Source organism: Pholcus phalangioides, unplaced genomic scaffold (assembly GCF_987345545.1).
Source record: "Pholcus phalangioides strain wild (caught in Gottingen) unplaced genomic scaffold, Ppha-v1.0 ptg000017l_1, whole genome shotgun sequence".
Classification (NCBI taxonomy): Eukaryota; Metazoa; Arthropoda; class Arachnida; order Araneae; family Pholcidae; genus Pholcus; species Pholcus phalangioides.
Window position 1 is genome coordinate 57,168,786 of NW_028301610.1, and position 24,489 is coordinate 57,193,274.

General features: G+C 36.0%; 1 protein-coding gene and 1 long non-coding RNA gene across 2 annotated transcripts in view; one reads left to right on the plus strand and one right to left on the minus strand.

The window, feature by feature from the left end:
• Positions 1-24,489, minus strand: part of LOC149074161 (RNA-binding protein Musashi homolog Rbp6-like) — a 409,321-nt gene that overhangs the window by 87,100 nt on the left and 297,732 nt on the right. The gene's annotated exons all lie outside the window — the stretch shown is intronic.
• On the plus strand, positions 19,930-23,114 carry LOC149074162 (uncharacterized). Its single transcript, XR_016194406.1, has 3 exons — positions 19,930-20,074; positions 21,168-21,244; positions 22,805-23,114. It is a non-coding gene; the product is annotated as an uncharacterized LOC149074162 (long non-coding RNA).

Sequence of the window (24,489 nt, forward strand, 5' to 3'; positions counted from 1 at the left end):
TCACCGAAACATTCTAGTCTTATAAAACATTGAAAAACAAACAAATGTCTAGGCCATAGAATAAAAATTTAAAACCAAAATGCAACATACTACGTGACATCAAAACAATAATGAAATAAATAAGATATTTTGGATTTACAAATGACTCAACTTATAGATGATTATTGGAACCTGTTTGACTGTATATAGGTAAAAAGGTATTAGAAAATAGGTTTCAGTATATACACTTTTCAAATTGCAAACAGGTTACATCCCAAGTATCATCCATAATATGAATGATATGTATGTCAAAATTGAAGCAAGTGAAAGAAGTTGATAATACAGGATTAAAAATGAGACAGTTCCATTCAAAACAGAAACTAAAACCTAAGTTAAGGAAAATTTATTGAAAAAAAAAACTCAATTCTTATAAATGATTCTGGATTACAAACAAAATTAATTACAAAACAAACAAGTTTTTGAGGTTTTCTTATTAAAAAGCTGTGTAATTGTATAATTGAGACTGAACAGCATGCTTATATTTCTCATCATACATTTTTTCAAAAGCTTGGAGCTTCTTTTGGATTTGAACAAATTGGTACATGTCACAGTGTTATACACATGATTGAACACGGTTATAGTACCCTTCCTTGATACTGTGCCAACCCTGCTAGGCACCAGAAATTTTCAGTAAACAAATCTTAAATTTTTAAGGATTATGCATGTTAAACCATGATTTGATATAATGCTGAACTCCTTATAGAATCACAATTCTTCGAAACAAATGATTGCAGTAAATCAGAGATATGTGTGCTGGGTGACCCTAACATATTTATGAGTGTTTGAGGTGTGTTATGTGTCACCATCTATCTTCCAAATTGGTAATGAAAGTAACAGATGCCTCAATTTTTGTGTGTTGTAATCATTGTGTGCCCACTCTTTGTGAGGAGACTTTTTTAAATGGGAGAATCATTCACATTCGTTCTCCAGAAACATGCAGAAAACCAACATCAACCGATCATCAATGTGCTGTTCTAAATCAGACTCTGTTTCCATCTACAGTAATACTTCCGCTAACAAAAATAATTCATTCTGGAACTATATTTCTTATCCAAAAACTGATTTCTCGTATGCTTCTAGGGAAAAACGTTTAATTCTTTCTAAATGCGAGTCAAAATTAAATAATAAGTTTTCATAAAACAGTAAGAAGCACAATAAAAAAGACAATTCATTTCTTTGATCAATTTTTTTGGTACCACAGTCATTTTCTGTATGCAAAGACAACTTACTGGAACCTAAAGTTTATTTCTAAACCAAAACGAAAGCATTCAACACCTTCCCTCCCAAACATATATCTTGCTGAGCGGTTGGTGCACTAATCAGGGAATTCCTGGGGTAAACAATGTCTTCTGCAGTGATTTTATCACCATTTCTGTTGTTTATCTGCACCTGCAAAAATTCTGACAAAAATGAATCAGATATTTCATTTGTGGCACCTTTGAACAAGGTGAGTATCTTATCGATCTGGGATACTGCATCTATAGAAAAGGCAAAAACTGACCAGTGATATCACTCACAAGCTATAGCAGGCTTAATACACTGGGGACGATACACACACGATTCCTGGGGACATATTCTTTCCCCCAAGAGATTTTTTTTTTCTCCTCTAAGGACTTTATTTTCTTTCTTTCTTCACATCATCAACAATAATTGCTAGTATGGTAGTACTTCAGTATGTACAGGCCTAGAAGTGAAAATTTGAAAAAAAAGTAGGAGAAAAAATGGAATTCCCAAATTATCAAAGCATTAAAAAATTTTGTGCCATTGAGATTCACACGTTATATATTTTAATTATAGTATTGTGGTGTGCTGGCGCCCTCAGTTCATATTTCACTCGTCAGATGGCGTCACCATACCATAGTGTACTTCCATATACTCAGCACATATTTTTTCCTTTTTTTCTGTACGAAGTGTACAACTCGATAACAGCACTTTTATTTTTATCAGTTGCTGTCTACACACACCGGAGTCGATGCATGTTCATACCTTGTGTCACGGAAACGATTCTCATAATGTTATAATTTAGTAAATATGTTTGATACAATTAAAAATTAAACTTATCCTTCTAATCCTCCTGGAGTCGTCAATATTTATTACAGTATTACCTATTGATATTTTAAGAAACTCAAGTTTTAACAAATATAAAAGCTTTCACAGAATGTGGGATCAAAAACAATGTAAATAGCAAAACTAAAAAGAAATTAATCAAATTTATATTGCTACTTGAAAAGTCCAATTAATGATCATGATCCATTTTTTCCTCCTGTGCAAAAAAAAATTACCATCTAAGTGCCATAGAAATGTAACTCATGCATACTCAACCCATTACCTATGGACCAAATGTGGCCTATGATTTCAAACCTAATTTTGTTAAAATGAACAAAGGGACACATTTCCAGATCGTTCAAGAGACCCTGTGGCACAGTTTCAGGTCATTCAAGTGGCTTGTGTCACATTGACAGATCACAGCGGAACAGTTCCAGATTACTCAAGTTACCTGAGCTGCTGTTTCACTTCAATTAAGTGACCTGTGGCACATTCCTAGATCACTTAAGTGACCTGCGACACTGTTCACCAACGCTTAAGTGACTCATGTCAGAGTCCCAGACCACTCAAGTGACTCACGATAAATTTACATGTCATTCGAGTGACACGTGCAGGGCTCCAACTAGGGGGGAGCGGGCGGGTCTCGTACCCCGGACCTGAGGGGGCACAAATTTCATTCTGAAACCTCTCCTTCAACATTACAAGGGGGCGTCAAAATGCGCACTTGCCCCAGGTGACCAAGCATCTAGTTGCGGCCCTGGACCCGTGGCACATTTACATGTCATTCAAGTGATCCACGGCACATTCCCTGATCAGTAAATATGTTACAGCATAATTACAGATCACTGCGGCACAGTTCCAGAACACTCACAATCGACACATGAAACTTATAAAGATCACTGAAGTAACTTGCGCCACAGTTCCACATTCTTTAAGTGTGCTGTGGCACATTCCCAGACATTGTTGTACGCAAGGGAGGGTTTTGAAATTCTAATCCCCCTCAAGTCGAGATTATAGTGTTATTTTGCAGAAAAAAACATACAAAAACCTCTCCTTGAGAAGAAAAAAAAATTGAAAACCCCCCCTTGGGAAGAAAAAAAAATTGAAACACCCCTTGAGAAAATTCTGTGTATGCTTATGTTCCCAGATCATTTAGATGACCAGCGGAAAATTTACAGATCATCATGGCACAGTTCCAGAGTACTCAATTCACTCAGGCATATTTACAGGTCAACTTAAGTGACCCACAACACATTTTAAAATAAATGAAATGGCTCACACTCTACTGAATGTTGCCTTACCCTTGATGACCTCCTGGAGTTACATTACATTCGAAGGACACAACAATTAGAATGGCCTGCATATGTTCATGAATGTCTGCTTTTTCTTCAAAGATGACAGCAGTCGTCAATAGCATAAACATGAACCTAGTATGCCTTAAAACACACATGCTAACCCATGGCCCGAGGAGTTCTCACGTGGCCCAGGATGAATAACAAAACCACACAAGTGGCCCACAAATGATCATCAAATCATTTAAGTGGGACACATCTCCAGACTACTTCAGTGGCTCGCGGCACATTTTCAGATCATTTAAGCTGCTAACAGCATGCATCTAGATAACCTAAGTGACCCAAGCACATTTCCAAATCACTTGAGTGACCCGCTGAAACCCCCAGTTCACTTAAGTGGCACATATAAATCAGTTGCAGATTACTTTAAGCAGGAGCGGTCTTAGGGCAGTGCGACCGGTGCAGTGCAGTTGCACCGGGCGCGAAATGAGAAGGGGCACAGAAACGTGTTCAACATTACTAGAAAAATGGGTTTAAAATACTTATTTAAAAAAATAACTACAAAATATACATGGAAAATGATCGAGATAAGAAAAAAATTTGGAGGTTTGTGTGTATATAATATTACGGTTATTTTTCGAAAATAAATGAATCGTGCACCTATATACGTACAGTACATAGCGATTTTGGTCAGATAAAAATACACGCTCTCTCTCTCTCTAGCTCTTTTCGTTTACCCCTGTAGGAGATTTTGGGGGGGGGGAAAGCAATTTCTTTCTCTTTTGTTGTGCAGTAAAAAATAAAAATAATGGAGGAATCACTCTTGGTCACTCAATTTTTCTACTAATGAGAGCCAAAGTGTTTTCCTGTGTTGTGAGTAGTATTGTAAGAATTGAAGGTGTTTTCTGATGTGGAAAAGATTTTGAGCCACAGGTCTTTCATGCCTCTTTTTTCCCGACTTGTATTACTTTTATTAAAAACGCAGAATTGAATCACCAATACAGTACAGTATTTTGAAAAAAAAAATATTGAATAAATATTTAAAAAAAACCAATGAGAACGTATTAAAACCTATGATTTGCTGACCATTTTAAATAGGGATCCTGCACTTGGGCCTCGTTCCTACCTGTCACACCAGGAGAAAGAAAAATGTGTTCACACAAGAAAACCCATGCACTATGGCGCCTCCGATCACTGGCCAGTCTCCCGACTCTCCAGACTTTCCTATTAGTTCAACCAGGGGCAGCTCGGTGGACTGCGTGTGCTCTAGAAGAGCGTCTAATCCAAAGTGAAAGGACAAAAAAATTAGGAAAAATTATTTGTGCTCACTGTAAGAGGGGTGGCAAGTCTCAGGTAGACAGGGCAAAAAAAGTTATGAGAAATGATTTCTGCCCCCTTCTAGTAGGAGCACCAAACCCGGCGTAAAAGGGTGAAAGAACGTACAGAAAATTATTTCCACTCGCTTCAGGAGGGGCATCATATCCAAAGTGGAAACAAAAAAAAAATAATTAGGAAAACTTATTTGTGTCCTCTGTAGGAGGGGAGTTAAGTTTGAGGTAAAAGGGTGAAAAAATGGGGAAATGATTTCTGCCCGCTCTAGGAGGAGTGCCAAATCCAAGGTAAAAGGCCAAAAGAAATTCGACATGATATGTTATGACATAAAATATCGCTGTTCCTTTGAACGCATCAAAACGAAGAGATTGAAAGAAAAGATTTTATTTTTAATTGGGGAGGTCAGGGGGCCAAAAAATAAGTCCTGCTCGGGTAGGGATTTCGTCTCGAGCCGCACCTGAGTGCAACGTATGTGTGTGTTGAAAATTGTCACAAACCGTACATACACAACTGAACATATTTTCGGAGTTTCATGGATCTTGTTCCAGATACCCGGTGAGGAACGGTAAAGCCTCCTATGAGACTTGGCTCCTAGACAGAGGCCTTGGTAAGGTGTGGCCACAACAGACTCTAAAAAGACATCTTTTCCCTTTCAAGAGAAACAAATGAGGAACGTAAGTTGGAAATTCAATTTGATTTTTTTTAAGCAGCTTTGCAAACCATATTCCACAATCATGACCCCCACACCCCAGGGCCGTCATTTCAACTTTTTTCCGGGGGGGGGGGGCAAAGCACATGTACTCAATGTATGTATATATATATACCATTTTTAGTGTATTTTCAAAAGCCAGGGGGGGGGGGGGAAAAGGCCCCCCCTAAATGACGGGCCTGCCCCACACCCCCAATTCTGTTTTTGAAACTAAGAAAAAGTTTGAGGTGCAAAATATGTATTGCTTTATTCCATTGGTATCATTGTCCCTAAGATATGCTTCACAGCATTGTTTTGCACCTTGGTAAGGTACTAGGTGTAAGAGTGATGATATGTCTCACCAAATAGATTTATTAATTAAATAGTGTGCCAGTTTATTAAAACGTGCTATTTTCCCACTATGTTATACATTATTTGGGAATATGAATGATAGTGTGAACTTAATCTAGCTGCCTGTAACTGTAAGGTAAGCTTATGTATTAATTACGATTTGAGGCACAGGGGAAAACATTTGGAAAACATATTGGATAGGCGCCGCGAAACAAGAAAAAAAGAAGTTCTAGAACTAAAAGTTCTTAGTAAATGGAAAAATAACATCTTAAATAGAGAAATGTGAGATTTTCCAGGAGCAGATTGAGTGGTCTTTTGTTGCCATTAAAAGATGTAGGAAGAACAGTTGGAAGTTACAATTAGCTGAGCAAATTCGAAATAATAGAACCATAGATTGAACTCCTTGTTTTAGAACAGTTCGCTCTGTACAAGTCTCACAAACATCAATCGTCTTGGTAAGTTTGATAAATTTTGCAACATTTATCACTTTTACCAGTGATTATGCATAATCCTTTTAGACCCTGTATGCACAAACGTGCGGGTTGCTTCTTTTCACTTTAGATATTCTTTTTTTAACATCAGGGATGTTCAGCCCGAACTTGAAGAATTGTGTGTTATAGTTGAAATTAAACCCGAAGTCCCTCAGGTAAAAAAAAAATCTACAGAGAGAAAAAACAACCCCTTCCCAGTGCCGTCTTAACACATGGGCCCACCCGGGAGTGGCCCAGAAGCCTCAAGAGTAGAGGGGCCTCACGAAAGTGAGATCTAGTTAAAATTTTCTAGAATTTACTAGATAGGGCCTCAGAAAAACCACTTGGCCCGGGGCCCATGATGCTCTTAAGACAGCCCTGCCCCTTCCCAGGGCGTAGCGTGTTTCTTGGGAGCAGTCTTTCCTTGAAGTCGCCTTGAAAGTTATGCTCAGAAAAAGGAGGAGTTACAAGCGTGCGCTTCTCCCATTCAGCTCAGGGCACCGCCCAAGTTGCCTCAGAATAGTTATGGGCCTGCCCAAGTTGCAGGGCCTGGTGCTTTAGCTGGTGTTTGCCTGCCCCTTCTGTTTCTTAGTACTGGGTCTGAAAGGGATAATTTCAAATGAAGTTCATGAGTTTATAAATATGAAAGATACATACGGAAATATCACTTTAATTTAACCACTTTTATTAGCAGCTTAGCCTGTACGTGATGCGTGCACTACATGAATTTTACCATAAAATTTAATTAAAATAAGTATGATGAAGATAGATCCTTTGTCATGAGTATCCTGCATAAATGTGTGACGTTTTGCTTTTTTATAATGTTTTTAAATCTCATAATCAAATCAAACAAGTTGGGGTTTTATGCTTGTTTACTAGTTAAATAGCAGTAATCCCATTCTAGAAGAAGCTTTTCTGACTTCTTCGTCCCTTAATATCCAACCAAGAGGTGGGGGCAATGGGGACGATCACCACACTTAGAGTCTGATAATATGGTTGAATGAATCTGTCTCGTATTGTAAGGGACAGTAATGACTAACAAAAATTGCCTCCTCAGACACATCACTCTGGATTTGCGCCTGGGGGGGGGGGGGCACCTACTACTGTTTTTGCACCAGGCGCCACTAGGTCTAAGACCGGCCCTGTGGCTGTAGCACATTTACAGATAATATGAGTGGCTTGCGGCAGGCTTTGAGATCATTTGAGCGGCTTGCAGCACACAGATCCCCTAATGGTTGCGATACATTAACACTTTAAGCAACCCGATGCATTTTTTTATAGATTATTTGAGTGACACTCTTGACACATTTCCAGATGAATCAAATCGCCTGCGGCACACATTCAGACCACCTAAATGACTCACAGCACACACACACATTTCAAATTGACTCAACCTTTTGAAGAGTGTGAGGCCACTACACTGATTTCAAAACGTGCCACGGGACACTTAATTAAGTGATCTAGAACAGCGCAGCAGGTTATTTGAGTGATCTGTTAATGTGCTGAGGGTCACTCAATATAATTAAGTATACCGGGCCACATTTAGACCATGGGTTGAGCACCTGTATGCTTTAAAATAAAGGGCAGTTCAAGTATTATGTCAGCAAATTTTTAGCCATTTTTGACCCCCCCCACCCCTGTCAGCAAAATTTCGTCAGAGTTCTGCCACCTACCTCCTAACGCATATTGGTGGGATCAGAGACGTGCGCGTATAGCCACCCTGAGCTGATGTGCCATGCTAGGAAAACAAAAATGTGTAGCGTGATTATGTAACACATTTCTGCAGACGCGAAATGATTCTGTTTGGTTCACGCAGCGCAAAAAGCCTACTCCTAGAAAAACCCGGCTTTAGGGATGAATGTTCGTTACGGGATCCCGGGAGAGAAACCTAGTCTCGTGGAATCTCTCAAGTGTGGACAGAGCCTGTCCCTCCCCACCCCCAGGCCCATAGCCAGAAATGTCATTCGGGGGACCAAAGTGATAGAACAATACATTTGGCAATCTTTTTCCCTTTTTTCAGTCAATTTCTCACATTTCGAGGGGGGGGACCAGACACCCAAATCCCCCTTGCTACGGCCTTGCCTCCCCTTCCCCTTTTTTTGCCTTCTTATTTACGGCAACGGATCTGCAAAACATTCGCTTTCCCCACTGGACTTCAGTTTTTAGCACTTTGACTAAGGTGCAGCAGCAAAAAGATATGCTTGTCGTCATCCCCTGATCCAGTGGAACTTGAAATTTTTTATTTTTTTCTCTTCTTTTTCAGTAGAAAGTTGTGATATGAATAAAACACGTCAAAAAGGGAGGGAAAGCAGTGACATTTTGTGATTTCTCAGAATTTTTGTAGTGAGATATTGACTGTGTAAACAAAAGAAGGGAGGGATAAAATAGGAATAGTAGGGGAGAATTGATGTGTGTAAAAAAGGATAAAGGACGATTGCGGCAAAAGTAGGAAAATAGGAGAACATTTCTAAAAAATAGGAAAAATAGGAGCGCTGCGAGGCCTATATGTAAAAAGTGTATAAAAGGTACATAGAAATCGCCATGGTAATTACCTGTGTATAACCACAGGCCATGAAGGATATTTTCTTCATTCCCAAGTAGAATGAAAAATTTCAATCCAAAAATATGTGGTTTCTATTCAATTTCTGTAACTAACTTTATGCTGGAAATTTTTTTTGGAGATGCTATGTACAGCAGAAGTTCCCAACCTGCGCTTCAAGTAACACTTCCCAAAACTCTGTGGCAACTCCAGGGATATAAAGTTATTCAATAAATTAATGAGTCACTGTGGTGGTCGAGTGGTCTAGTGACAGACTCACATCGCAAAGACCTGGGTTCGAACCCCAGCAGTGCCACAGTAGTGGTCAGCTGAAGTTGGCTTTCTGTGTTTCACAATTTTTTTTCATAATTGATTATCCAGCATAATTCGAAAATGGTTTGAGAAAGGACAGGGTGTTGGTGGGGTGTTTTGTGATCTACTTGGGCTTGTCTATCACCCGCTTTTGCTACGAGAGTCTCGCTGCAGTGTTGTGCAGGTTGAGTACTGTCAGAATGGGCATGCGCAAGTTTGTCTCTGGCTGTAACGCTTGGAAACTTATTGCCAAACGCTCGCCATTTTTGACTACTTTATTAGTAAATACACCTGTAGGCCAAACTCTGTTCGGCGTGGGCTGCAGGCGGCTTCACCACCCACCCGATAAAGGGGAGCCTTGCCCCTGGACCTGAAAATATTGACTCTGTTTTACCACAACCGGAATGCATCTGGCGATTGGTTATGCAAATGAATTGCATTTAACCTGTGCAACAGTTTAAAAAAAATAAAATTTTATTGAAATAAAAAATAAATTTAAGATCACACACACATTAAAAACGAAGATGTTAATGGGGAAAAAAAACCTCAGCCGAGTTTGTGGAACTCAGTTGAGGTTGAGGAAAAACCCACAACCTTCGCTATGTGCATCTCACGCTCTAACCACTGTACCAATTGTGGCTGTCAAACCTTTGTAGAATTAAGTATATGCATTATATTAAATGTCGCCAGGAAATATGTTGGCGCTGACCAACAGTCGCCAGAAAAGCATGCATCAATCACACGCATATGGGTTCTGACAATGCTTAACCTGCACAACACTGCAGCGAGACGCTTCCCTTTTGTTTGGCAGAATAGGTCAGATTCACCCTGTATACTGTAGCCTATAAAAAATCAGTTTAGTTTCATTACATATGTTCTGATTGAACTGAACACTTGTTTATTTGATTATCACTTAATTCTATTAACTGAGCAATAACTCTGTAAATAAGCTTGAATTTCAGAAATGTGCACTTTTCACAGAAAATTGTGTAACTGTGAAATCGCGCAAATTGGGGTAGCATAAGTCGGGGTATTACTGTTTATAGTAATTCAACATTTATTCAAAATATTCATTTCTTATGACAGGAAAATAATTTATCAAATGAAAGAAACAAGATCTGTCGAGTAGCTCATGATAGAGCTACTTAAAATACTCAAGTATAAATATATTTTCAATGGCCCATAAATTTTTTTGTCATATGAAACAATTGTTTAGATATTGATTCAACAAATTTTTGGCAATGTTGCAGTGGACTTTGCTATGTTTCGAAAGATTTCCTATCAAAGCTCTGAAATACTGTTGTATTGCTTGCCATGCTCATATACTTTGCATAGACTGCAGACTGCACGCTTCCTATTGGATTGGGGTCTGGAGAACATGAGGGCCCATCCATACCAAGAAACCAGGCTCAACTTGCATTGTGAGGCAACACATTTTCCAGAGTCGTCTCAGGCATCATGCCTTCCCCAACCGCTCAGGAAAAGTGGTGCTATGGGGCTCCCTACCTAGTTGATACCTACTTACATACCAACAAACATACTTGCTCTAAATACAAATACAAAATCAGAAGCCATAACAGGCAAATTCCCCAATAAAGTGGCTGGCTGGAAAAAAAAGTAAAAGAAAAGAGAAAATAATCAATATAAATACGAAAAATAATAGTGAAAAAAAGCCCATAAAAATATGGTTGTCATTTATAGGTATGGATGTCACGCATGGATAGCTTTTTGATTACTCCCACCAAAAGATTACCAAATTTCCTTTGAAATTTTCTTGTCTATCCTGAGGGAATTCACAACAACAGAAGATAAGCTATACCATGCATTTACAACCCTATTAGAAGGAACTCCCTGCGGTACGATGACATGAAACTGCTGCTAACTAACTGAAATTAATGTCTCTGAGTCAAAGCATTTGACTGACGATGTAACAATATTTCATGATCCATCATATCGATCCCAATGAAAATTTGAAATACTTCAATCATATCTCTACAACACTGTTATTCCAAAGAAAACAGTCAATAAATCAAGTATTTCTTATCTCAAGCCTTGCCATGGATGAAGATATGGGGGGGGGGGGCATGAAGGGCATTGCCCTTTCCCCCAGCGACAATGGCAGAGCCGACTGATCGAATGTATGATCAACTGATGACTTATGAATTGACATCATCATCATCATGATTCCCCTAGCCATCATCATTGTGCCCCCCTCCCCAGACTTTTAAGTCTATCTCTGTCTATGGTCCCTGCATGTCCACTAATGCTCTAGTCAAGGGGCTTTTCTCTGCACTCTAATCAAAATTGGCGCCTCCAAGTTGAAACATTTGTAAGATGGTGTAACAATATTTCATGACCCATCATATGGATCCCCTTTAAAATCTTAAATACTTCAATCATATCTCCATGATGCCTACATTGCTACATTGTTTCAAAGAAAACGTATTTAATGACTCAATTCTTTCTTCATACCTCAAGCCTTACATACCTGCCAATGCTCTAGTGGCTTTTCTTTGCACCCCTTCAACCAAATCTATATGGATCATTCCCAAACAAAGTGTGCAAACCATTTCCGAAAATTTATAATCTTTTTTTACGAAATTTCAGAGCACTCTGGTAGTAATTTAATTTTTTTCTAGTTCTTCATTTAATTTTATGTCATATGATGTTGCTTAATTTGTTTCAGATGGTATCTAGTTTTTTAAAAAAAATCATTGTTTGTAGCAAAACCTCAAAATCTGACTGTCCCAGCTTGAAAAAAGTGTTGAACAAAGAGACGTGGTACAAATCTTGTGTGTGTGGATTTATTTTTTTAAAAAACTTGGAATCACATTTTATATATGTGCCATAGAATTTAGATTTTTTTTTCCTTATGAACAACTATTTTTTTCTTTGTGTCCCAAAAGTTTTCCCTTCTTTAAATGTCTACTGTCTACGGCCTATGTTACTGTCATTTGGGAATTATATTTTTGTACCTGATTAAATCTGATAACACTATTGAGCTCATTGAAAGATTCACTTTTAATGCTTGATCAACTCTTTTGGATTTGATTTTTGAAAAATGACTTAAAATTTATGTTATGTCTTTAGGACCAGATTTTTCATTGTGGAATGTCCACTGTTTTACATCATTATCATAAATAATTAAGAATTTTTTCATCTATATCAATATCAAGTGATAGTACATGGATATGCTTCAAAATATAATAAAAGTTCTCATTAATCATTTAAATTTCTGATGGAAAAAAAATAATTTAGGATAATTTGTTACATCTTCCAAAAACTCAAGCAATGCAACAGAATAGAAACTATGATGTAAAATTTTCTTAGCTAAGAGATTTTGAAGTTTTAAGTTATGTATTTGATTTAAACCGTTTACAGCAGGGATTCTTAACCTTTTTCAGCCACGACCCAAAGTCAACAACACGATCAAGTTTGTGATCCATGGACCAATTTTGAAATTACAAAATGCTCTTTAATTTTTCTTATTAATTGGCTGATCATATTTCATGGAGAAAAAAACAGGACATTGTCAATTCTCACCAAAAACTCACCAGACATAGAAAAAATGCAAATGGATGCAAATTAAAGAGCTGCTTCAAATCACTGCAGAATGAAATATAATTTTTTTACCAATTTGAATTCCACGTAAAAATATTGAACATAACATATATCTGAGATGAATATTCAGATATATGGTGGCAATCATCACAGGGGGTGTATGCAGGATCGACCTTTGGAGGGGCAAAAAAATTTTCCTAATGAGAAATTTTGAGTTGCTACTCTTCAAAATCATTCAAATGTTAAAATAGCATATGAAAGGTATTTTATTTGTATATATTAATTTTCTACCGAAATATTAATTTCTTTCTTCAAATTTTTGGCTGGCTTGGAGGGGGGTCAAGAGGTAGCACATAGCATAATTTATAAGTTATGAAAATGTTCTTCATCTTTGATTTCAGTAAAGAATAAAAATTCATGTAAGCTTCGTTGCAAAATGGGCCAGAAAGTAGAGATGGCCATAAATATATTAAAATACGGGTCATATCATCACCCTACTTATTAACAAAATATTTAATTTTGGAAATTAGTTTTGCCAGTGGCACAACAAATGGATTTGTATGAAGTTATCTACACCAGTGTTTCTCAATGGCAGTGCCGTCTTAATGCATGGGTCCACAGGGCCTCAAGAGAAGAGGGGCCTCACAAAAATGAAAACTGACTGAAATTTCCGAAAATTTTCCAGGTAGGGCCTCAGAAAAACCAATTGGCCCGGGGCCCATGATGCTCTCAAAACGGCCCTGCTCAACGGCCAAGACGGGACATCAGCCACACCCATGGCCATCTTGAGAACATTATGGGTTCCAGGCCAAGTAATTTTTCTGAAGCCCTACCTGGAAAATTCTAGAAAAATTCAACTACTACTAATTTTTTTAGGCTTTCGGGCCAAGCCCGGATGAGCCCATGCATTAAAACGGCACTGGTCATACCGTCTGTAAGATTGTTTTTTGATATTTGTCAACATATCAAAAATATGTGAAAGTATTGTGTCATTGGACAATGCCATTTGTTGAATTTTTTTTTGCATATACTTCCCCACATGTAATGCAGACCATATTTTTTATATAGCTGCTAGCTTAACTAAATCCTCTCCAATAGTGTGCGGTTTCTTTTCCTTCACAATTCGCCAAACTACATAATAAGAAGCAAGAGTGGCTTGCTGGACAGAAAAAACTGCCTTGTTTCGATTATTAAGGCGTTGCCGCTTCCAGTTGCTGTTTTTTTCTTTTGAAGAAACTTCATTCTTTTAGCCACTCTAAAAAAGCACTGCATGTAATTTCAAAATGCCTCTCTCACTTACAGTGATTTGTTGCACACAGGCAAACAAACATTTAAAAAAAAAGCAATAGAATTTTTTTTACAAAAAATCTGACAACCATAATGACTGGAATTAACAACACAGGTGGTTACTGTGACCTCATTCCCAGATATTCTCAAAAAATTGCTACCTACATTCATGCTTTTCAATATGTTCACATTTCCGTGTTTTGTCACGTGTTAAATGCTAAAAATGCTAAACATGAGAAAATATTTTTGGAGGATTTCTGAGACGCCTTGGCGACCTATAGATTAAAAACCCCTGCTTTACAAACTTCTTCATCATGCTAATTTTTTAGTTAAATATGAAAGTTAAGTAGTACAGATCGTCAAAATCATTGCTAGGAACAGATCCAGGGAGCTGTGTCATAAGGGGCATTTTAGCATGAGTAAAGGTCATTATGTGACAATACACTGTATTGTATGGGACAGAACCATTATTTTCCTATATTATTTTTGTTTCCAGGCTCTACTCCACCCCCCCCCCCCTACCAGTTCACTCTGGATAATTAATGTGAAAGGCATAAACGTGAGATTTATACCAGCATTAAATTACTATTCAATTTCAACAAAAGGTTTTAAGTAAAAGAAAAATCATCCTGTTGATATAATATACAGTTGACCAAGTCCAGTGTCTACTTTGACCAGATTTTAAACATTTTACCAGACCAAAATTCAAACTACGAAAGGAAGGGGTGTTTTTTGAATTTCCTCATGGAGTGGACGCTTTTCAAATGTTTTTGAGGAGTCTCTGGGTTACCTATCACATTTTGTATATGATTTTTGAAAAAATAAAAGTGTATTTTCATAACCTATTTAGAATATTTGAGATATTTTTCCCTCAGCTAAACAATTCTGTCCCCTCTGTTATAATGGTGTCCAATTTGTTACTGGAAGCATTTTTGAAGTTCCCAGGCAAAAAAATTAAAGCACACTTCAACCTAAGATATTAAGTTCTGAACTACCAACCCAGTGTCTGTCAGAAACATAAAGTTTTAATTTTAAGTAGCTAAATATGTGTAAAAATAAACTTTTCTATATGCTATTTTGAAAAAAATCATGAAAAACCATCGAAACGATCAGGAAAAAAGTAAACTTTTTTTAAAAACTGCATTTTTTTCAGCCTATGTGTAAGAAATAAGCTGATTTCATTATTTTAAGAGATAAAAACAGCAGAAATAATAATAAAAGCAAATATATAGCAAAAAATTTCTTTAGTACTTGTACTCAATTTACAAATACAAATACAAATACGACGCCACAACAGGCAAATTGCCCAACGAGGTGGCTGACTTAAGAACATCATGGATCCCCGAGCCATTTTTTGGAGGCCCTACCTACTACTGCTACACCCCAAATGCATCCCCGCGGAACCCCCCAACGAATCGGTACATGCGGAATGTGCGTGTACGTGTAGTGCAAACTGACGTAAAATTTTTGTTTCTGTGTAATGCTTGTTATGTGTAGTGCTGTCATCTGCCCCCAGTTTTTCTAACTATGAGTGAAGTGTTATGGTTGAATGATTTACCGTTGTAGGACTGTTGCTCTCTGTGGCGAGACTTTTTTAACGGGAGATCGGCTCGCATTTGCGCCTTGAAGTTGGGAACCACAGAAAACCAACTTCAGCCGACCACCACTGTGGGGTTCGAACCCGGATCGATTAGTTGATCATAACTAATTAAACATTACAAAATAAAAATTTTTCTTTATATAATTGGCCATCTTCTTGGAATTTTGTTTTTAGAAACATGCTGTAGTTTAACTAGATGAAAATAATGTAATACAAATTGTGTGAAGTTACTAATACAAAATTGTTCATAATGAAAAAAAAACAATTCATACGATCATCTGAAATACAAATTGAAAGAACTAGCATTTATAAAAGCATGTAGGCCTATTACTCAATGCACTATTAATAATATGTGTAAATTGTGCAAAAAAGGAATAAAAGAGCCAAGCTAATTTATATCAGATTTAGATTTTCCTATATATTTAAAATTTAAAATGTTAGCAGCCCTAGATGGATGCCACCACCTACTGAACACAAAACACGCTGAATGCTGGGCACACACACACAAACACACTTGAGTTTTACCAACACAAATCTGACATAGCTCCCCCATATTCAGGTGTGAAAATATGTGGCAGTTAAATGGTGACAGATCAGAGTGGTGGACCATCAGGGAGGGAAAATAAAGCCATTCTACCAGGAAATCGCTTTGCGAGGATTTATACGAATAGGGAATCGGAAGATAAGTGTACTGAGAGAGAGAGAGAATTTTTTTTATATCTCATATTTTGCTTTAAATTTAAATCAGAAGATATTATTCAAAGAGCTAAGACTTTTTTAAAGAAATGGAAAATCAATTAGAAGGGAATTAATAAATTAGTAAATATATAAATGTGTGCCTCTAACTTTTAATTACAGTGGATCCTGCTTATAACGTTTTTCAAAAACTGTCATAAAAAACGTTGTAAACAGGAAAACATTTTAAACAGGAAATCTTAATGAGAATTATTTAGAGCAGGGACGACGAAAATAAGTCGTACTAAGTGGAAAAATGTTCTAAATAGGAACGTTATAAGCGGGATCGACTGTATATTTGTTTAAGATTTATTACATGTTCTAAATTCCACATGTTCAATTCTCAGAGGCTTTTCCTACTAGTAGACAATAAAAGTAAATGAACCTTTGGATAGAACATGTTTTTAGAAATAAATTATTTATTTGATTCACAGAGATACCTCCTTCTTCATACCGAACATGGCCCGCCACTCTGTCTCAATAAAGAGATATAAACAGGTGGTCAAAGACCTACTATTTCACCAAACACCAACTCTGGCCATATCTCTATATTGCAATTTACTGCCATTAATGAAATGAAGGTGCTGTCTATTGGTGGCAGGGCCGTCTTAACGCATGGGCCCACCCGGGCATGGCCCGGGGGGCCTCAAGAGAAGAGGGGCCTCACAAAAATGAGATCCGGTTGAAATTTTCTATAATTTATCAGGTAGGGCCTCAGAAAAACCACTTGGCCCAGAGGCCCATGATGCTCTTAAGACGGCCCTAATTGGTGGTGAACCTCAAGTTTGTTAGGAAAAATATCTTATCTATATCCTCCCTTGGATTCAAACCCAGAACCGTGACAGCAACTTTCATGGACGGAAGACGAACATCTTACCACCACGCCACTCTGGCGTGTGATCAAAGACTTGGGGCATGTTGGAACATCAGAATCTAGCTTTAGAATGGCAAATGTGCACTCTAAAGGTGGTTTAGAAGTAAGATTCTTGGGAATAGATAACCCCAATCTTTTCTTCCTAATGAGGTTTTTTGCAAACAAATGAATATTCAACAGAGAAAAGCAGAAAAAAAGAAGCAAAATAGGATTTTACAGTATCCAAAACAGCTCTAAAAACATCTTTCAAGGAAAGAAAGGAGACATTACCAGTTTCAGAAAAGTAAATTTATAGATAAGAAGATTTTTAGATAAGATTACAAAGAAATTAATGACAATTTCCAAGTATTCGGGCGAAAATTTATTATAGGTGTACTTTGCTTGAATTGGTGTTCATTATAGGCAATCAAAATAGCGTAAAGAAGCAATACGAAAGTCACGGGACATGGAAAAAATTCTTTGCATATACAAATTTGTAATATCTGTGTTCATTATAAACGAGAACAACTGTATAATGAAATTCACATCAGTAATCACATTCGATTGAATTTATGGCCCCCACATAGGGGGGGGGAGGGGCTGACAGGACCTCAGCCCTAGGGCCCATGGGATGACCTTTTTTATTTTTTTTCCTTTCAGATATGTCCCATAGGAGAAAACAGAGGACATTTTAACATCAGTCGTATCAATTTGTATGCCTATCAGCGGATATCTTGAACTAAGAATTTCTGTTCTTTTTATTGCATTTTTTAAACAATACACATGTATAAATAACCGAAAAAAAGAAACGGGAACGAAGGAAAGAACAATTTACAAGACACCGCTCTCGGAGTCCTTCTCCGAGGAAGGAAGAAAAACATTGTGATTATCATTCACCGAAGGCTACTGACACAACCACAGTATTTTCCCTACACCAGCAACGACACTAGCATTGCAGGTGTGACCTCAGGGCTATAATGTGATCCCTGCTATTTCAATGCGTAGAAGGCCATAATGCCAGAATGAATGAAAATTTCCATGAACACAGATGTCCACAGTGAAATGCTTGTTGGTGCCGATAAAGCACATGACACTCCCTCCCATCCTGGAATGGGGGGGTCCCTCTATAGTGAATCCATAGTGTGGAAAAACAAAAAATGATGAGAATGGTCCAGGCCCCAGGGCTAGAGCTCAGTCAACTCCACCCTCATAGGCGGGTCATGATAAAGCGACAGCTTTGCTGTAATCTTTTGTATAACAATACCCTCCCCCCAGTCTGTGCAAAATATCTACTACTTAATACCATTTATAGATGGCAGCACCGTCCTGCCTTGTAAGATGGTGATAGCCCCAGTAGCACAACGATATAGTACAATATCTGGACCATATCGTTATATATCGAAATGTCAGAGGAATATCAGATGTCATAACTATGATATAGAACGATCTTGTGCTATATGGTGCAAATTATTTATGATGTTAATTGATCAAGTCTTTAATTTTTCAGTCGAATATGTATTTGATTCCATGTGAATAATCTCTACTTTGAAGGACAACAACTTGGGACAATAAATTATTTTAATATAGTTTGAAAAACATAGATCTATATCATGAACCTGACAAAGATCTATATCAGATTCTCGATATAGACCTGATATAGATCTTTCAAAGAAGACATAGTTCTATATCCTCAACATGACATACATCTATATCGTGAACCTGACAAAGATATATATCAGATACACAATATGCTGATATATCAACATATTGTGTCCATTTAAATAAAAATATTGCCTTCAAATAAAAATTTGGAGAAAATTTAAAGTCGAGCGTACAATTTTTTGTTTGAATGGAAATTAAAAACGTTTGAATGAATAATTTTTCATCAGAAATTTTGATTTTAATAGGATTAATTATGTTGATATATAAAAATCATTTCATCAGTTATAATTGAATCCTTACTGTGTATGTTTTACATCGTAGATGTTGGTATTTTAGTAGGGAGCAACAACTTATCCACCGTAACTTTAATTGCCACTTTATAATTGCACATATTTTTTTAAGTTAGAAAAATTTGCTCTTGTTTTTGTTGTATATGTGTGTTTTTCTTAAAACTATTTACTATTTATTTTTTCCCTTTGATGTGTTTTCATTTTTCACCATACTTTGAGAGTTTTAACTTTTTTGTGTTGCATATTTTTATTATGTTTTATTAGCATAAATTAATAATTTTAAATAAATAATTAATATACTACACAATACATTAATTTGTTTCTTGTGTTATAATTTCCTTATTTATAATATAATTTTTTCAATTATCTGCCTCAAAATGATAAATATATCTCACTATTTCTCTATTTTGTAATTTTTGTGTGCATACATATGAAAATGAATAAATTTAATTGAAAACACAAATAAAACAAACCATTACTTGTAAACTAATGTGATAATAACATCCTGTAGTCAGTTCTGTTGTGGTGGGTTGGTAAGATACGGAGTTACAGATGGGAAGGGTTCAGGGGGTGAACTATCTCTGCGGTCCTTAGCCGAAAAAAAGTAGTTAAGCCCCGATTTGTCCTTAGATGGCCAGTAGTTCGACTTTTCGATACTATCTCTAAGCTAAGGACTTTTTTTTAGTAGTTACTTAGGGCCGCTGCTAAGGACTGCCTAGCACCAGTCCTAAAGCAGCAAGAAAAGTAGTTCACGGCGGCCATCTTGGAAAAGAGGAAATTTTGCCTCTGGCCGCGAGCTCTCGCTGTGATATTTAGTGATGAAATATGCTGTTTTTTTTCGAATTAAAAATTTTTTGACGATAATAATGACAGATAAAACTTGGATTATATCTTCGGTGTCATCAAAGTTGAAGTGATTCATCGTTATATCCTCAAAAACCTGCTGTAGTATACATACGTGTATGTTGACATCGGCGATCGAAGCCACGACGAAGTGCTAGCATGTTCATTACTGAGGTACGAATTATTTTATTGCTATCGAACTATATAAGAAGAGTGTTAGAGATATTATTAATATTTTTTTGCTCGGTAAATGCGTTATTTAAAAATATAAATGGACATAATGTCACGCAATCAATAGGGCAATGGATCCCACTTGGTAATGCTGGAAAAATATCAAATAGCCCATGTATATTTTGGGTTGTATTGAAAATATTTACATGGCGAATGAAAGATGAATCTTCTATTACGATAATATCAGATTGAAATTTTACATTCTATGTTTTTTGCTACATTAATTTTTTTTAAATGAAAAATTATGTCTAAATGAATTGAGCACATGCGTAAATAAATAATAACAAATACAATTCATTGATAATAAATTATAGCACCTAAATGGCAAAAATTTTAATTAATTTTTTTTGTGATGAGTAATGGTGAAATTGAAATAAAGCATGGTAAAAATTGGCAGTAATGTTAAATATTAAATTTTGTAAAACTCATGCACTAAATTTAGTGTAAAGGATTAAAATATAGATTTGATATTTTGAACTGTTCAAATCAACAATATTGTAATACTTAGTGAAAGTTAAATTTTCAGAAAAAAATCATATGCTGCTACTTTAAAAATTGCACTCTGTAACTCGCTCTGAGATGAATATTTAATAAGGAATCATTATATTGTTTTGTTGATATAAAAAATGAAGTTCGTACAATGGGAGTAAAAAACAAAGTTTTAATTTCACGCACAGTTTTTAGTGTTCAGGTATATATATATTATAATGAAAGCAAGCAGATTAGTGTTTGAAACATATTACTACTTCAGTATTTGGGTTATGGCCTTGCTGTGTGTGTTCAAATTGAATTTTTTGCCAAAAATTGTTTTTGATTTTGTGTGTATGGGTAACGACAGAAAAAAAATTTCCATGTCGAATACTTAAGAACTTTAAAATATAACATTTTGAGATGTTGTGGAACTGAAACTTTTAACATTTAAACTTTTGACAAGCATTTATTTTTTAACGATGTTGTTAGTAAACAGCTGATATATATATATATTGTATATACATTTGTGAGACTTTTCTAACTCTTGAAAAATTTTGTTTCCCAGGAAATTGGCTGTAGGCAGCTACGAAGTTATGTGAAGGTTTTCAAAGTTACCAAACAATTATACCAGAGCAAACAAAGGTAATTTTAATTCTTTGTATTTGACTTTGAGCAACAGTTTCCATTATTATTTCCATGCATGATTTAATGACATAAATTTTAACATTGTGTCGCATCATTTTCACTGATTTCATTTGTATCAACAACCCTAGTGGAACAAATACAGTCGAACCCCCGATTTAATGCCACCATCCCACCCAAAGAATTTTGGTGTTATATCAGATCGCAGACATAACAGTGTTTCGGAGAGGTTGTATTACATAAATTCACATATTTATTAAGAAATGTTGTATTTCAGTGTCTTATTTATGTTGCACCATGATTAAAATAACCTATTTCATACACATTCAATTTTAAGTTGAGAAAATTCATAAAAATTGTAAACTGTACAATCACTTGAATATTTCTCAATATAAAACTTAACAGAAATATACTTCCCTCTGAAATTATTGTAATTTCAGCAACTCATTTTATGTGTGCAAAAACAAAATAAGCAGGGGTGGGGGGGAAAGGTGGCATTGTTTTTAGTCCATACCATATTGGTTTTTCTCGAGAAATATCTTGCTATGAGTAATTTTCTTTATAATCATAATTTTTTCAGATACTATTGAAAGAACAACTCTTTTTGACATAATTGAATTGAGCAAATTAAGATAGATTTCTTAATGGCTACCTGTACCACTCAAAATTTGACCAGTGCAAGTAAAAACATGTATACTGTTGAAAAACCTGTCTTGGCTATATAAATGAGAGGGAGGGCATTAAAAAAAACCTTTAGAAGCTTTGCTAACTGAAAAGCAATATTAATTCTTTGAAAAACGTGTTATATTTACTGATGAGCAAATTTTGTGAATGGAAATATTAAAACAATATGTTTGACGACAAATAATATTATACTTTTTAACTAGTAAGACCATACAACACTGCAAAATTTCTATGTTAATTTAAATAGGGTTCCCTGATCCACAAGAGGTTGCTAAGGATGTGTTTTAGAGCGAAGCTGAAAGTAAAGTGAAAATTTGAAGTTAGCTGCGTGCCAATAGGTTTTTTCACTTCATCTGTCTGACCAAAATTTTAGGGTAGAACCATGGCTCGAAAAATTGAAAAACATTTTAGGTGCCGGCCAAATTTCTTGGCAGCCAAGCATATTTTTAGGAGAAATAATCCAAAGTAAAAACAAATTATATTCAACTTTTTTAGCACTTGGTGATGATCTTCACATATCGGAAGATGCAGACATAAATTCCAAATATTTTGTGATCTGCATAGAAAATTTTAGGTGTCAGTATGATTTTCTTTTTTGCAATGTTGGCTCCTAAGATTTGTGAAGCCCTAGGTAAATACATCTAGACATGAACAAGTGCATCTGTGTGCAATGCCAGGCCTCCCTTGTAAAACACAGTTGATGCATTTTGGATCCTACTGTGATAAAATGGTGACGAGTCAACAAAGTGCTATTGTGCACGAATTATCTCTACTTATGCAAATAAAGACTGCTATAATTTGAAATCAAATATACAGTACATTTAAAGATTGATAAGCATAATAAAGGTGTTTTTTTCTTCCTCTTTCTAATTTCAGGTAAATCAACATTTGAAGATGCAAATGAAAATTAATGAATCTCAAAAAATTATATTCTTGAAGGATGCGATTTCTAAGAAAAGTACAACAAATAAATTGTGATTATGATAACTTTCTATGAATATATGTTTGAAATAAAATGTTTTTGTATGACAAATCATGTGTGCAAGTTGTTATTCAATTCATGTTTCTATTAATCAACTTCAATCAATCATTCATCTTCTAATCAACTGAAATGAAATATACGATCAAATGAAAGTTATCAGGTGAAGTTATTTGTTGGAAGCTAAATATGAAACAGATAAATTGATGAAAGATCTTTAATATAGAAGTATATATCTTTTAAATATTGAAGTATTCACTTGCATTAACAGGTAAGTACTCATTCATAGAGAATCATGTTCTGATAATATTTTTTAATACTGAGGAGAAACCCATAGTTTAAAATACAGAACTACAATACGCAGCAAGGCAGTTAATTCTTTTAATTATAAATTATCAATAATTTATTATTTTAATTGCTCCAGAAAGAATTTGCAATTAGTTGTTTCAATGAATTTAAAAGGAATAAAAATGGATAATAAAAAATCATTTAACAAATTGGTTTTTAAAAAAAAGTAGCACTCAATATTAAAAACAGTATTCAGCTGGGGCCTCAAGTACGGCTCCCGAGGTGAATAGGGGGCCCAAAAATCTATAATTATTTTGCATAATAACCCTTTCAAGAAGAGCCCCCCCCCCCAAAAAAAAAGGGAAAGTCTGCCCCGAAAAGGCACATTACGGCCATAGGCTCAACTAGTGCCGGTAACCTTAATTTAAAATCTTACATTTGGTTGTAAGAATTTTTTTTTCAAATTTTGATTTCATCAGTATGCGACCCGCTTATATGCAGCTGGGGTCCCATATACTCGCTTCTTCAAGCATCCAAAAGTGGGGTCCATGAGCTCGGACAAGAAAAATACTTTGACTATTATTATATACTGAATCTTATTCTAAAAAAAAAGTCCCAAGATGAAAAATGCAACGTCCTCATACGGTTACAAAATAATTAAACTAGCCAGCGATATTAGAGAAAAAAAAATTGCAAAACACGGGTGACAAAAAAATGTATGGCGAGTCCTTCGGAAAAAAAAAGTTTGTTTACAACATGTTTGTTTGTAAACATGAAATCGCTGCCACAACCCACTGCGGAAAAACGATTGTTAAATAATTAGTAGTAGTTGTAGGCTTCAAACGGCATTCCGATTGGTTAGAGATCTGTTACTCTCGAAACCAAAAATTTTCTCCCCCTCTAACTACTGTTTCACGTCACGTGACCTTAAGGACTGGTAGTACATAGTACCTCTTAACTACTAGTAGTTGAAGCGGTCCTTAGCTTCAGTCCTCCGACCGGTAGTTCATTAGGACTAGTAGTTACTAAGGACTGCAGAGATAGTTCACCCCCAGGGTACATGGGTTCAAACCCACCCACCTACAGAAAAATACACTTTTTTTTTTCTTCTGAAAGGGCGCCATCTATCGTCCAAAATTCGAAGTATTTGAATATATCATATTCACGATATAGATCTATTTATCTCTGACTATGCCTTTTTTAGCCAGAACGATATCGTGACCTGATATAGATCTATATTGGAAACTGAAATTTTACGATATAGATCTATATCTTTGTGCTACTTGGGAGTAAT